The sequence below is a fragment of the Camelus dromedarius genome, chromosome 3, assembly GCF_036321535.1.
Source record: "Camelus dromedarius isolate mCamDro1 chromosome 3, mCamDro1.pat, whole genome shotgun sequence".
Taxonomy (NCBI): domain Eukaryota; kingdom Metazoa; phylum Chordata; class Mammalia; order Artiodactyla; family Camelidae; genus Camelus; species Camelus dromedarius.
This window is the reverse complement of record NC_087438.1, coordinates 61,891,213-61,905,825: the sequence shown is the minus strand read 5'-3', so window position 1 is coordinate 61,905,825 and position 14,613 is coordinate 61,891,213. Positions and strand designations below refer to the sequence as shown.

Genomic DNA, 14,613 nt, shown 5'->3' with positions numbered 1-14,613 from the left:
CCAAGAAAGAGAGGGAAGAGAGTGCTGAATTTAGAAATATGAATTTAATCCAACATAAACAGAAGTAGCATTCAAATTCATATAATTTCACAGTAAAATTTTGCACATTGGAGGTGCTACCTATCAAAGAACATCTATATTCATCAGCACACGTCTCATCACAGGTAAAAGGAGTGCATAATTAGTAATCTCACCATTTGACATTAAAATCAGTTCATAAATAATGCAGATTATTTTCTTAACAAACTGAAGAAGCTGCTACCTTACAGCATAAAACAGGTTTTAGACAACAGTTAACTGTACTGCAACTGAGAATTCAGCGACTTTATACATGACTCATTGACATTCTATAGGCACCATATTGATATGAGAGCAATAGAGGATCAATGTGTCGATGACATCACTTTAGTTTCCTTCAATATCACTACCTACCACCCTGGCAGAATCAGTGATGAGCCACAATTATCATTAAAACTGAAGAACTGATAAGGTGATCTCCGCCAAACCAATGTATATAATTTGAACCACTTTCTATTATCTTAAACATATATACACTTAAAAGACAGTCTGCACTTCATTTGGTTCAATTATTTTTACGTGATGATATATAAATATTTATCTACTGAATTAATGCTCACTGTACATTTGAGTTCTGAATTGTCACATTAATATGTTCAACTGAATATAATTCTTCCTATTTTTTGTTATTTCTTGACTTTAATACTTTACAAGAATATTTGCAGCACCTAGCCTCTTAAAGAAATAAAACTAATCAAAAAGTCTGACAATTTCTTGCTCATGAAATTTGAGAAAACAAGTTAGTGACATATAAGCTTCTTATGTACTAAACTTCGTATCATTAAGGTTTTATTCTGAATCAGAACCCATCCTAATATAAAGGTCCATTTTATTACATTTTTCTTACATGATCCTGGACAAAATTTAATCTATCTCTAAATATGAACACAAATATAAATGTACAAAGCAACTTGGACGTGGGTGTTTTTAGGCTAATCTGTGGAAATACTAAGAATCTCTTACAGTTTACACAATAAGGACAACAATAAAGTGTTAAAAAAATAAAAAAGAAGAAGAAGAAGAAAGAGGAGGGGCCAGAAAGACATAGTCCAGGGGGAAACCAGCAGGGTCTAGAAGCTATGTGTTAATTCAACACTGGAGGAGAGGGTCAGCAAGTAAGGGCGTGGAGATACTGTGAAAGAAGTGAAACATTGCCTCTGGGGTAAGAGAACAGGAGAAACAGCCATAAAAATTTAAAGGGCACTAGAAATTTACTCAGATGCCAAAGGGAATCTGTGGAAGAATTTATTGGATTCTCTGCATGAGAAATTTAAAGTTCAAATACAGCATCTTTGGACTTATTGACTGATACGCTAAATAAATAGATTTTTTGTGTTTCCTCTATAGACAAACAGATGCATCATATATGCAAGAAAAAATACAAACCCATATACTCCCACATACAAAAAAGAATATATTTGTGATGAATCAGAAGCAGAATACTTCTAATTTGAATTTATTATATAAAGTATAATTTCTACAGAAGCATTTGTGGTAGATGATTCATTAATACTACTTAAGAAACAAAATATTTTATGTAGTAGAATAGTTATGTATTTATAAACCTCTTAGTTCATTTGTAGCATAAACTACCATAGAACATAATGCTTGTTAAAGCAAAAATTGTACCAGACTAACTTAAACAGGCAAGGAAGACTATTCAAGACCATTGCAATACAGGAAAATGGTCAGAGCTCAGTTTCAGCTCAATTCTACTGAAATAAAGAGAGTAATTTTTAAGAGCTGAGTCAGGGGGATTCATAGGCTACTCATGTTTTCTAATAAGGCTTACTCAAAGGAAAAGTAAATTTGCACACATCTCTATGATAGGAAGTAGTTTACAAGTTGGAGCAAAGTGTCCCAGAGAAGTTAGTTCTCATAAAGACTTGGAAATAGAAGCACCATCTTCCTTGATCAGACATTTCAAAGGGGTGGTTCCTAGGCCCTTCAGAAAGCCATTCCTGGATTGTAAAACTAGCAAGAAGCTTGTGAAAAGATTATATCTCAAAGGGCAGAGAAAATTTTATAATTACAAATTTCCTAAAGTAAATGATCTAAGAAAACGGAGGTTGGGGTCTAGAGTCAGGAAGAAGTCCATCTAAAGTTTAGTTAAGCTGAGGGGGATGTTAATGCCATTGTTGTCTTGCTACAAAAGCATTGTATTTCATTTTTAAATGATGGTTTTATATGAATATCTCTTACCTTTTACTTTTAGTTCCATATTAAGTCTTTTATTACTTCCTAATAGTTGAATATATCAAGGATTTTTTAAATTAAAAGTGAAAATATAATCTCATCTCAGAGTACAGGTCTATAGTGTCTGGATCTATTCATATCTTCCAAGAATCTACTAAATCTACTATCCTGGATAGATTTTAATGGAACAATCACTTTCCATTCAAGTTGCTCTGAGGAAAAAAAAATTTTAAGTCAATCAATAAACACTGGTTCCTAAATATTTGGAAGAACTGGAAGAAACTTAATTTGTGGTATCTATTTCTCAAGTCCCACCACTGTACTTTGAAAAATAATTTAATTTTGAGTACATTTTGTAAGATAAGCTGACAGTAAAGCTTTTAAGTAAACATAAAGTAAAAAAAAGCAGAAAAAAGATTTTTCTTTCCTTTCCATTTAGTTTCTGTTTAGGCATAATATAATTTAATATTAAAAGAAAAAAGTACCTCATAGGAAAATTTTCAAACTTTTTCAAATACAAGTTTGCATTAAAAGGCAGCTGAAAGTTACAATTATAAAATTATTGTCAATTATAAAGTACATTATGCTATGTTAGCCAAATTCAAATTCCTCAGTAGAATTTGTTCATCTTCTACTGAAATTTAAGAAGGGAAGGTAGAAGTTCAAGAACACTTAGGACATCAGAGAAGAGTGTGGTAATGAGGCCAAGAGCTTCTCAATCTACACAGAGCTCTCTGGTATTCACCATTTCAATGCACCTTTGCTAAGAAAACACTTGTCCCTCAGATCCTTTTAAGAATCACCATATATGATGAGAGATGTTACTAAAGCTGTGTTGTGGATATAAATTTTGCAGAGATGGTGTAAAAAGATGGAGAAGCACTATTCAAAAACAGTGTTTGGTACATAATAGGCCTTCAGAAGTCACTTGCTGAATGAGTGAATAGCCTCAATTGACAAATACTGAAGAAAGTAAATATAAGTAAAAATTGACAGTCTCATCTTATTCAATTCAATAAATATTTAGTGGGGGGAGGGTATAGCTCAGAGGTAGAGCATGTGCTTAGCATGCTCAAGGTCCTAGGTTCGATCCCTAGTACCACTGTTTAAATAAATAAATAAACAAACAAATAAATAAATAAAAATAATTTTGAACATCTACAAAGTTCCTGTCATTCATATACAGAATACAAAATCTTTCAAATTTTCAAAAAGGTTAACTTGAGGAGATCAAGTCAGCCTTCAGACTATTCTTTAAGAAAGTGAGTCCACCATGTACAATGGGATGAACTGAAAGCAATCCATTTTTCTTGGGAGATAAAGTTGGGAGTCAGATCCTATTTGAAGCTGCTGATACCACCTCTTCTGAATGGCTCAAAGTTCTTCTCAGTGTATATGGTAGCCTATTTTAAAAAACTGGCTTAGAAATTCAGTAAAATATCCCACAGTGAAATAATGTTGAGTTATTATCTTCAAGGAATAGGATCAAAGTCACGTTAATGGAAGGATGTGCCTTCTTCACGAGAGACCAGACTATGCTGATTACTATTGTAAATGTTCTTACTTTTAAGTAATTCCTGCAGAAATTTGCCAGGGCTGCTGCTAGACTGTTCAGTCTGTATCTTACTCTTGACAGAATAAGAATTCACAAGAAAGAGGAGAAAAAGCCTGTGACTGAATCCTTTGACAGTGGAGATCACAAGATACACAGGGCATATGTCTGATGCAACGAGGTACTGGCAAAACCAAAAATTAGAGGCCAGAGAGGGTCTTAGAGAACATGTGCCTGCGTGCGTGCGTGCATGTTGCGTGTGTGGGTGTGTGTGCGCCTGCATGTGTGTGTGTGCACGTGTGCATGCATGTGTGTGCCTGCCTGTTGGGGGGTGGGCAAAGTTCAGGGGCACAGAGCTTTGAGAAGCACTGGTGAAGATGTGGAAGGGAGACAATGCATGCAGCAGGCATGAGTCTACAACCTCTACTCCTCTTCTGGACAAGAGAATAAATTAGTTGATGGGACAAATCCTTGCCTCCTGTTTTTTGACAAACTGCTATATATGCCTATCAGGGTCCAGCTAAGTTTGGTTTGAAGGAAATAGATGGTAGCTACTTCTGACCATTTTGAGTAAGCACCTTTCTCCAACGGGCATCCCAGAAAACCCTGATGCTAAATAAATGTAAACAGGAACGTCCATATTTACTACAGATGTCTCCTACACAGCCAGGAACACAGGAAACCCTGTGCCACAACAGAAAAAGAAAGATAAAGGAGGAGGAGGTAGTCAGGAGTCTATAATGAAATCCTGGCAACTCTTCAGCCTTTCCTTTATTTTCCTCTCTTTCTCCATTTTTCCTACATCCCAGATTTTTTTCCCTTTCCTCTCAAACAGTAATACAATCCCTATTAACTGTTGATATGATTTAGACAAAGGATACAAAAACATATGATCTGCAGTGCTGGCCTTCCTGATTTATAGTCCCAAAAGAACTTGTTAACACAAAAGGATTGAGTTGCAAACTGGAGGAAAATTTGAGTAAGAAATGTATCTCTTCTGTCCCCTACCTCTTTTCCCTGTCCCAACAGCCCACCTCTGAACTCACCCAACTGGCCCAGCAGGGGATTAAGATTCAACTCCTAGCTACAGGCCACTCACCAACACTTCCTCATGAGCTGGAGTCTCAGCACAAGGAATATGGAATTTCTACATGGAAACTATACAGACGAGGAAAATTTCTGGCTGAGTTATTCAGAATTGTGTAATATAAAAGAAAATACAAAATTATTTTTAAATGCATACATAAGTGTGCATTTGAAATAAGAAATAAAGATGAAATATCAGAAAATAAATGAATACGTCCTTCCATCAGTTCAAAAGGGCACAAACCCAGGTAGGAACTGAATGATTAGGAAGTTTTTCCCTGTAACATATCAACAGTAATAGTGTCAGTGAAATACTTGGGAAACTAAAACATTATTACCAACCATATTATTAGTTCATATTTTAATCTCATCAAAACTAGCCTTATTCTTTATTTTCACTTTGATCCTATGACCAGCTCTTTTTTGCTCAACTACATCTCTCATTCTGTATCAACTCCTCTTAGTCATCTCTCTCTCAGCTGGGGGATACCCGAAGTGACCTTTAAGAAGCTGCATGCTTGAAGCAATTGTGAAATCAAACATCATTTTAAGAAAATCAGTAAAAACTAGATTTATCTGATCTTCTATCAATCACTCTATGTTTTCTGTATGCTTTTTGTCTAGAATTCTATTTACTACTTTATCATAAAAGTCATTAAACATTTAAAAGTAAAGAGATACACAGAACTTTTATGATTGACTTTGTTTTTTGTAACTCAAAGGCAGCTTTTCTTTCAGAATTTTGGAAATATGTTGAACAATACAAAAATGGAAGAATTTTATTTTAAAAATGTCTTAAGAAGTGGCAGAGAATTCATAAATAGCAAATGTATAAAGAAGTGAGATTGATTAGAATAGAGCATAGATAGCTCTGAAATAATCATGCACAACTTTCTTCAGGCATCATATTTAAGAGTGACCTTTTGTAAACTGACAATACACACTAAGAGTTTATGATGTCCCTTGAACTTTACATGTATTAAATAGTTTAATCCTTACAACCATCCTAAATGGTCAATATTAATCCTCTCATTGTTTTGCATATAAGGGAACAAACACCCAGAAAGATTAATTTAGATTCCCCAAATTCCCACAGCCAGCAAGTAGAGAGGTGGGGTTTCTAATTGAGGCAGTGGCTACAGAATCCATGCTCTTAAGAACTACAATATTCTGCCTCTTATATCTCATTGATAATAGACTATATGGTAGGCGACACATTCCTGCAGGGGAAAAAGTTAAGTGACTTTGCTATATAATGCATTACAATATAGGGGATGGTAGCATAGTAATGGAAGTAAAGAATGTTAAGGAAAGTTGAATCAAAATGATAAATAGATTAGATACAGATATTTCTCTGACAATGTTTTGTATCAGATCCAAAGTATAACTCAAAAGAGGATGATGTAGTCAAGCCTGTATGTTTGCAATGAGCTCAGACTATGCAGGACTATTTAGAAAGGCATGTTACAGAGATTGATGAAACTCTACTAGACTTTGAGTTCATTTCTGGACCATGGAATCTAAGTCTATAACAGAGAGCTGAGCTAGGTAATCTATAAGTTTTTCTTTTTTCAAACCTAACATTCTACGCTCTCATAATAAAGGGGGGAAAAAAGAAAAAAATCATAATAAAGCCATTTAAATAAATTTCTCCTCTTAAAATTGCATGATTTGATAATTTTCTTTCTAAGCAATTAGTTAATGATAATGTAAATGTATAAAATATTTGACTTTTAAATTTAGAAGCAAAGGTGCATGATTCTAATAAAGTTTTAGGAAGAATATAATCAATAAGCAGATATTTACTGAATATATATTATATGTGAAACATTATATCTGATGCTGGGAAATATATAAAATAATTCTAAATTAAAATCCCTATGTTTTCACTATTTTGAATTTCTAACGGAAATGTTTAAGACCAACATGAAATGAAATCATAGCAAACAACTATTTGCAAGTAACAGAAAAGTCAATTCAAAGTAGCTTAAACAATGTAGAAATTTATTATGAACAGTAGAGAAAGTCATGCGTTATGGCAGCTCCAGGACTGGTTAATTCAGCTGCTCAGCAGTGTTAATAGAAGCCTGTGTTCCTTCTGTCAGATCTACTATTCCCATGTGTAGGTCTGTACATACTGAGTACATTTAGCAAAAATTGAAAATAGTCTGTAAGTTAGACAGCCATGATGTCTCGAAGTCTATTTCCTGATTTTGATGGCTGCAGTGTGCTTATGTAGAAAAATGTCTTAGGTTTTATAAATAAATATTAAAGTTGTGAGGCATCAAGTTAACAAGTCAGTCTCAAATAGATTAGGAACAAATTTTCTTCATATACTCTTCTTGAAGATTTCCTGTACAAATGAGATTAGTTCAAGATATAAAAATATTGAATACAAAAAAATATGAATAGAAGTATGAGCTTTGTCAATAAAAGAACAATATGACATAAAGCTTAGAATCATAAGATATATCTGTTACATTTATTTATTTACATAATGTTACTTGAGTACCTAATGGTTACAAGCACTGTGCCTACAACTGAGGACCCAAATGTAAAAAAAGAGACAGAGCCCTTGCCCTCTGGAGCTTAGTCTAGTGAACTGTTGTTAGGAGAACAAGAAAGCATGATATGTTCATGTGATGAAGGAAGTGCAGGATGCTATGAGTACACAGAGGTAGGACCCTAGATAGCCATTTGACAAGGTAGGTATTCTCTAAGAATTGATATTTAAGCTAAAATCTAATGTTTCAGTAAGAGTTACTCAGCAAGGTGTCTGGGAGTGAGGGTGTGCTCAAGATAAGTGATCTACACAGAGATAAGAGTCTGAACTAACGCGTGGAAATACAAGACAAGGCAAGTGTGTCTGACAAACTGAGAATGCTTGATTACCACACTCAGAGCCATTAATTTCCCTCATACCACAAAATCATGGTGGAAATTATTTTGTAGGAGGAGAGACTAGAGATCTGCCTTCTGAGAAGCTTCCCAATGTTTAGAGAAAGTTGGAAGCAAATGGACTTTGTTTCCTCTCTACTCTCAGAGGATGTCTGTTTTCTGATAGAGAAAGGATTTCGTTGTAATAAGAAATTTTAGACAGGAGTCAGAAAACTTTTCTTGCCTATGCCAATGTTGATCTACGTGTAACCTTACAGAAGTCACTTTTGACTCTAAAATTCAGTGTTCCCATTTTTAAAGCACGAATGATACTTTGTACCTCTCACTTAGATACTCTAAGGTTTTATAAAATATTCACAATACTGTACAAACACAGATTACTAAGAAATATGAGCTATATATAAATTACCCTTAATAAGGTTTTTTTTTTTAACCAAAATCTACATTTCCTTATGTACTTAATTTTAAATTAAGCATGACTTCTACAAATTTAAAGGGCATGTTTAATATTTCCTTCACAAAAAAATACTGGAAGAAATGCAAAAGCATCCCACAGATTCTGTATTCAGTTTGGAAGCATATTCTACAAAAGAAAATATATTCTACACTCCCAAAGAGAATGCCAAAAGAACGAGGAAAGCAGTCATGCTGATCCTACCTTTTATATCAACAACAAGAGGAATAAAACTTCACGCTTTCAACCAGTTTTGAATACAGGAAAGCAGCTGGGGCCTCGAATCTTCTTTCATCACCTCAGGGTGTGACGTGATTATTCAGGAAAAATCAAATTGACTTTATAACTTCGGAGAGATACATCTACAAAGAAAAGAAGTGAAATGAAAAACTGTAAATTACAGTTCTCTACTTGAGCAGGCCAAATAATTCACCCTGGTCTCAGGAATAGCTCCTGTGCTTCAGGGACGGAACACAGTTTCTGTGTGGAAAAGGGTAACGTTAAGTGACAGCAGCTAGTGAGGGTTTCATTCGCCTTTATACTTAACTGTTTTTTTTTTTTTTTCATTCATAGGTATACTAAGAAATAACTTAAAGTGTTTTATATATATATATATATATATATATATATATATATATATATATATATCTCAAGATTGACTTCTCTATGTGTGTGCATATGTGTGTGTGTGTTTGTGCACGCACCCTGGGATATATGAGATATCTAGATAGCTATCTATGGATTGATAGAGAGATAGAGACATAGATAGAAAGAGAGAATCCTCAAAGGATAAAAAGTGTATTTCCATCTGATACAATCTCAAAAAGATTATTAAAGTAATCATTAATTTATTTAAATCCTTTTTTTCTTAAATCCATAATTCAAACCACATATGTGAAAATAATGTGATCTGACCAAAACTGTGGTTCTTAGGGAGGCCTGCATGCAAAGAATGTCCACTGGAAGACAAGTGCCCTTATTTTCAGATTCTAAGCTTCGCATATTTGGAGCATGCCAATAATGGTCCACAGACCCTAATAGAGGAAAGGAAACTCTTTCTCTGGAGAGTAGATAAGAGCTCAATTGAAAAAACCCTTCCCTACAACACTTGTTCACTCAAGTTTGAGGGCCTGGCTTTCACAGCTATTTGCATCCAGGAATAAGATTACAAAAAGGATACTACCTTTTTCTACGTGTACTGTCACCTCTTCAAATGTTGAGTGAGTTGCCTAAGAAAATTCTAAGGTATAGCCTCAAATAATTTAATACTGCCCTCTAGAGGCATTATAATAGCATTAAATTTGCTCCTTCTGGTATGGTTTTATTAAACTTTATTTCCCTAAATTTAAAAGCACAACTTTTTAAAAACCCACGAAAGATAATTAACATAAAGGTTTGCTAAAAGTTGGATCCATTTCAAATTTCATTTATCAAATTATGTTTTAAAAATTTAGCAAAGCTCAATAGCTGAATACAGTCTCTAAAATTAATCTTATAAAAATTGCAAACCATTAGCAAGGTGGCAATGTATACACTGGAGTCCCTTAGTTGCTATGAATGGCTTTTCTGTGAAATCCTGAAGCATCTGGAGGGGAGTGGTTGGTATAAACCAATGCCCTTCTCAGAACAATACCTTAATTAAAATCAGAAAACTCAGAAAATAAGAACTATTTTTTTCCTCTAAGAACAAAGTGAAGAAAGCATCAATCCAAGAGCATTTTCTTCAAGATGTGAATAATACGCAATTTGCTAAAATATGAGTCTGTGACAAAGAAAAATAAACTGCTTCTACAAGTGAACTCTTGAAGACTTTTAGGAATAAATAGATTAAACAAACCAAATTTGGATTTACTATAACAACAGTTATGAAATACATTCAAGGAGAAGATACTCAGGTTTTTGGGATTTCCATGAGAAAAAATCCAGGTAGCATGAATTTTAGATACGAGGAGGAAACTAATAGAAGTTTGAAAACTAAGAAACTTTGAAGAGCTTTGTCATAAAACATCTGTGATTGGAGAACTGAAAACTAAGCATAGGATTCCTATTTTAAAAGAAAAGTTCCTTGTCCTCCCCATAGGCCTGAAAGAAGAAATTTTACATTATAATTTTTTGTGTTAGGAAACGTGTATGAAGCCTGCTGTCTTTCTTGCTGGCATAGAGAAAGCTCTTTGGAAATAAAGTGAAGTCTGTTCCCTCCATAAGGACGACTTCCTGAAGTGTTTATATTGAATATGTTGGTTGTTATCAATACAAAGTAATAAATTACTAGATATACTGCGTTCTCTACCAATTTTAAAGAAAAGAAAGTGCTGTAGAAAACAGTTACTCCACAATTATCTGTAAAATAAATTACTTCCACTCATTTTTTCCATCCCATTGTTTGCAATCAATCATCCACTCCCATAACACAGAAACCTGTCATTTTTGTATATCAGCAAATGTCATGCACAAGTTGAAGTATAATTATAAAAACTAATATTCAGAATTTATTCTGTCAAATTTAAGCAACTGGTGCTAAATACAGGTGTGTGTTGAGGAAAATTTATCTACATTTACAAATATGTTCTTAATCCTAAATTGCTACTCTAATGAAATCTACATAACTTATAATTTAAATTACACACACATGTACACTTAATTTAAATGACTTTCAAAAAAGCAAATAAATAGCTTGTTTCCTTGAAAGGATCAAATTACTAGAATGAATTTATGGCAATTTGGGGAAAAAATTTGCATGAAAAAACATTTTAGATTTTGGCTAAAATATTTAATTTACAGGACAATGTCCAGGTAATAAAAATATAAATTTAAAAAGTTTAAAGTTTATGCATTCATGTTTTCCCTCCCCCCTTTCTAGACTGCCTTAACTAACCATTCGACCAGTATGGAAAGGTCTAAGAATGTTGCAGTAAATGTAAAATTAAAATTAGTAGAGGAAGTTAGGCTTAAAAATGCCTATATCATTTATTTATAAAATGAGTACCAAAAGATGGTTTACAAATTCATTTTGTTGTATTTATATATGAGTAGGTTAATATTAAGATATAGTTTAGTAACATTTTTTAAAACTGGAGAACTTATGCTAATTCTCTAAGAGTATAGTGAAATGATGCATACCACAACTAGGTGATTATATGGACAAAATGGACTGGGGTCGGTGGACAGACATTTACATGTTGCTACATATAAACAATTTTGAGGGTGTATAACACAGAGAGGAGAGAGGGAAAATGCAGACCAAAAGATCTGTGTGTTCATCCCTCATACATTCTGAAGATTTTTAAAAGGAATAATGAATAAAATATCCACATCAAGATATTCTATACTTTTCCAAAATTATTCTTCAAACTAAATAAGATTTATGAGGTAAAACTACCTAAAGTAATCATTTTATATAAATGAAACAATAAATTTTAATCAGTCAGCCAGGATAAAATGATTTATTTGAAAGTCAAAATCTATTTCCACCTATAGGAACAAAAGAAAATAAAGACAATAAGATTATCAAGAACTGTGTGTGTTGAAAGGCGGGATGATTGTGCTTGGTGTATTTCCTTGAAATCCTCATTGGTCCAGCTACTAAAAAAAAATGTGATCACATTTCAAAATTAGATAGTATTAAAAGTAAGCATTAAAATAAGTTGGTAGTTCTGGAGTGATACTTCAGATACTACAAATACATTTTTTCCCCTGCTATAAGTAGTGCACAAACAATATTTTTTGTTAAAAATACAGAATTAGAAGTTGTTTTTGGCATCAATTGTTTTGTCCTTTTATATAAAAATTTGTGCACTAAAATCTTTCAATTTATCACTCTATGTTCTGAATATTAATAAGCAAAATAGAATTCATTCACTCAAATAAATGATTTATATAATATTTTAAAAGAGCAACTGATTGGTATATTTTCTATGTTGTTAAGTTTTGGAAATATTTGAACATTTGCTCTAATACTGACCATTATGGAAACCTTCTTCAGTTGGTGTCAGCTATAAACACCTGACTCCTCCAAACTAATACCCTCCCTATGTTTTCTTTACTTATGAACAAGTACAAGTTTTTATCTAAGATTTTCCCTGTTTCCCTCTGTCTCTTCCCCTCTTCTCTTGCTTTCACAGCTCTGGGACTCAGTGTATGACTATGACCCCCTTATAAGGTACTGGACATCCAAGCTCAAATTCTGGGTCTGCCACTTGCCAAGGGAGAAGTTGGCAAGTGTCCTGAAGTCTCTCAGCCTCAGAGTTACTCTGCAGATCAAATCAATACATGGATGCTAAATGAAATTTTCTCTCATTTCATTACAAATATAATTGTATCATGCCTAAAACATAATTTGCTTTTCTGAAATAAATACTGTAATAAATGCTATTTGGCTTTTTATAATCTTAAATTTATAGCTCTGGAAAACTTCTTTCTAAGGTCACTGATTTCCTCCTAAGGTTCAAAGCTATATGGTTCAATAGCATTTGACTCATCCTTTCTTAAAATTCTCTCTTCTTTTGACATCTGTGATAGCACTCTGTTCTGGCTGTTTATTTTCAGCTCCAAAAGATTCTTGTCAGTCTCCTTGTCCTCTTATCCCAGGTGCCTATTCTTGCTTTATGTCTCTGTGCTGTTGCTGTTGTTATTTTCCTGAATGAGTTTTCTTCAACCACTGAAGCCCCCTCCCCTAGAGTGAAATATCTAGCCCAGATTTCTTGCTTGATTTTCAACCTCATAAAAATATCCACTGATCCTCTCCATTTGGATGGGCCCCGAGACACTGCATATTAAGAACCCTTCAATAATAGAGATATATGGTGTTTTCTTCAGAAAGAAAAGAAAAGAAATTCCCTTGTACAAAAAATTTCAGATACATGCCAGATGTCTTAGACTTCAAACAGGACTAGGTGGATTTTCAATATGATTTGACTGAAATCCTTCATAAAATTAAACCAGAATTCATCACATAATTTTGGATGGTTTGACATTATTTTCTGCCACTCATGTATCTATGGTAAATGCAAAGTGCTACTAAGAATACTTCAGGAAATGGCTACTGAGCGAAATGTCACTAAAAATATCTTCGTCTTTTCTCTAAACTTCCTAGGTAATTTGCAGATCACTCTATTCAAAAGCTTATAATGCACATTATTATTTTCTTTCCACCTCATTGCACCACATTTTAACTTAACAGAAATCTTCTTGCCTTCTATAATTTGTCAGTCTTTTTGCACTCTGTCTCCTAAACAAAAGAATCTTTTTAAAAGTTCAAGTCAACCTTGTCCCATACTAATAGCTTAAGAAGACAGGAAGTGATAGGTGAAACATAGCTATCAAATTCTAGAGAGATTTTAATAAAATACTTAGGAATAAATATGACCAACGAGGTGAAAGACATACGCGGAGAACTACAAAACATTGACTAAGTAAATTAAAGATGATTTAAAGAAATGGAAAGATCTCCCATGCTCTTGGATTGGAAGAATTAATATTATTAAAATGGCCATACTTCCCAAAGTAATCTACCGATTTAATGCAATCCTTATTAAATTACCCAGGACATTTTCCACAAAACTAGAACAAACAATCCTAAAATTTACATGGACTCGCAAAAGACCCAGAATTGCTAAAGCAATACTGAAGAAAAAGAATGAAGCTGGGGGAATAACCCTCCTAGACCTCAAACATTACTACTGGGCTACAATAATCAAAATAGCATGGTATTGGTACAAAAAACAGACATAAGGATCAATAGAACAGAACAGGAAGCCCAGAAATAAACCCACAAACTTTTGGTCAATTAATCTTTGACAAAGGAAGTAAGAACATACAGTGGAGTAAAGATAGTCTCTTCAGCAAATGGTGTTGGGAAAACTGGACAGTTGTATATAAATCAATGAAGTTAGAATACTCCCCCACACCATACAACACAAAAATAAACTCAAAATAGCTTAAGGATTTAAACATAAGACAAGACACAATAAACCTTTTAGAAGAAAACATAGGCAAAACATTCTCTGACATAAATCTTAGCAATGTTCTCCTAGGGCAGTCTACCCAGACAACAGAAATAAAAGCAAAAATTAACAAATGGGACAGAATTAAACTTATAAGCTTTTGCACAGCAAAAGAAACTATAAGCAAAACAAAAAGAAAACCCACAGAATGGGAGAAAATATTTGCACAAGATGAGACTGACAAGGACTTAATTTCCAGAATATATAAATAGCTCATATAACTTTATAAGAAAAAACAAAAAAAAAAACAATTCAAAAATGGGCAGAAGACCTAAACAAGTAATTTTCCAATGAAGACATACAAATGGCCAATAGGCACATGCTAATTATCAGAGAAATGCAAATCA

General features: G+C 33.5%; 1 long non-coding RNA gene across 2 annotated transcripts in view; it reads right to left on the bottom strand.

Moving 5' to 3' along the window:
* LOC116152082 (uncharacterized) overlaps positions 1-14,613 on the bottom strand; it is a 63,441-nt gene that overhangs the window by 46,521 nt on the left and 2,307 nt on the right. For both annotated transcript variants that reach the window (XR_010380484.1, XR_010380485.1), the window contains one exon: positions 8,469-8,626. This is a non-coding gene — a long non-coding RNA (uncharacterized LOC116152082). The remainder of the gene's footprint in view (positions 1-8,468; positions 8,627-14,613) is intronic.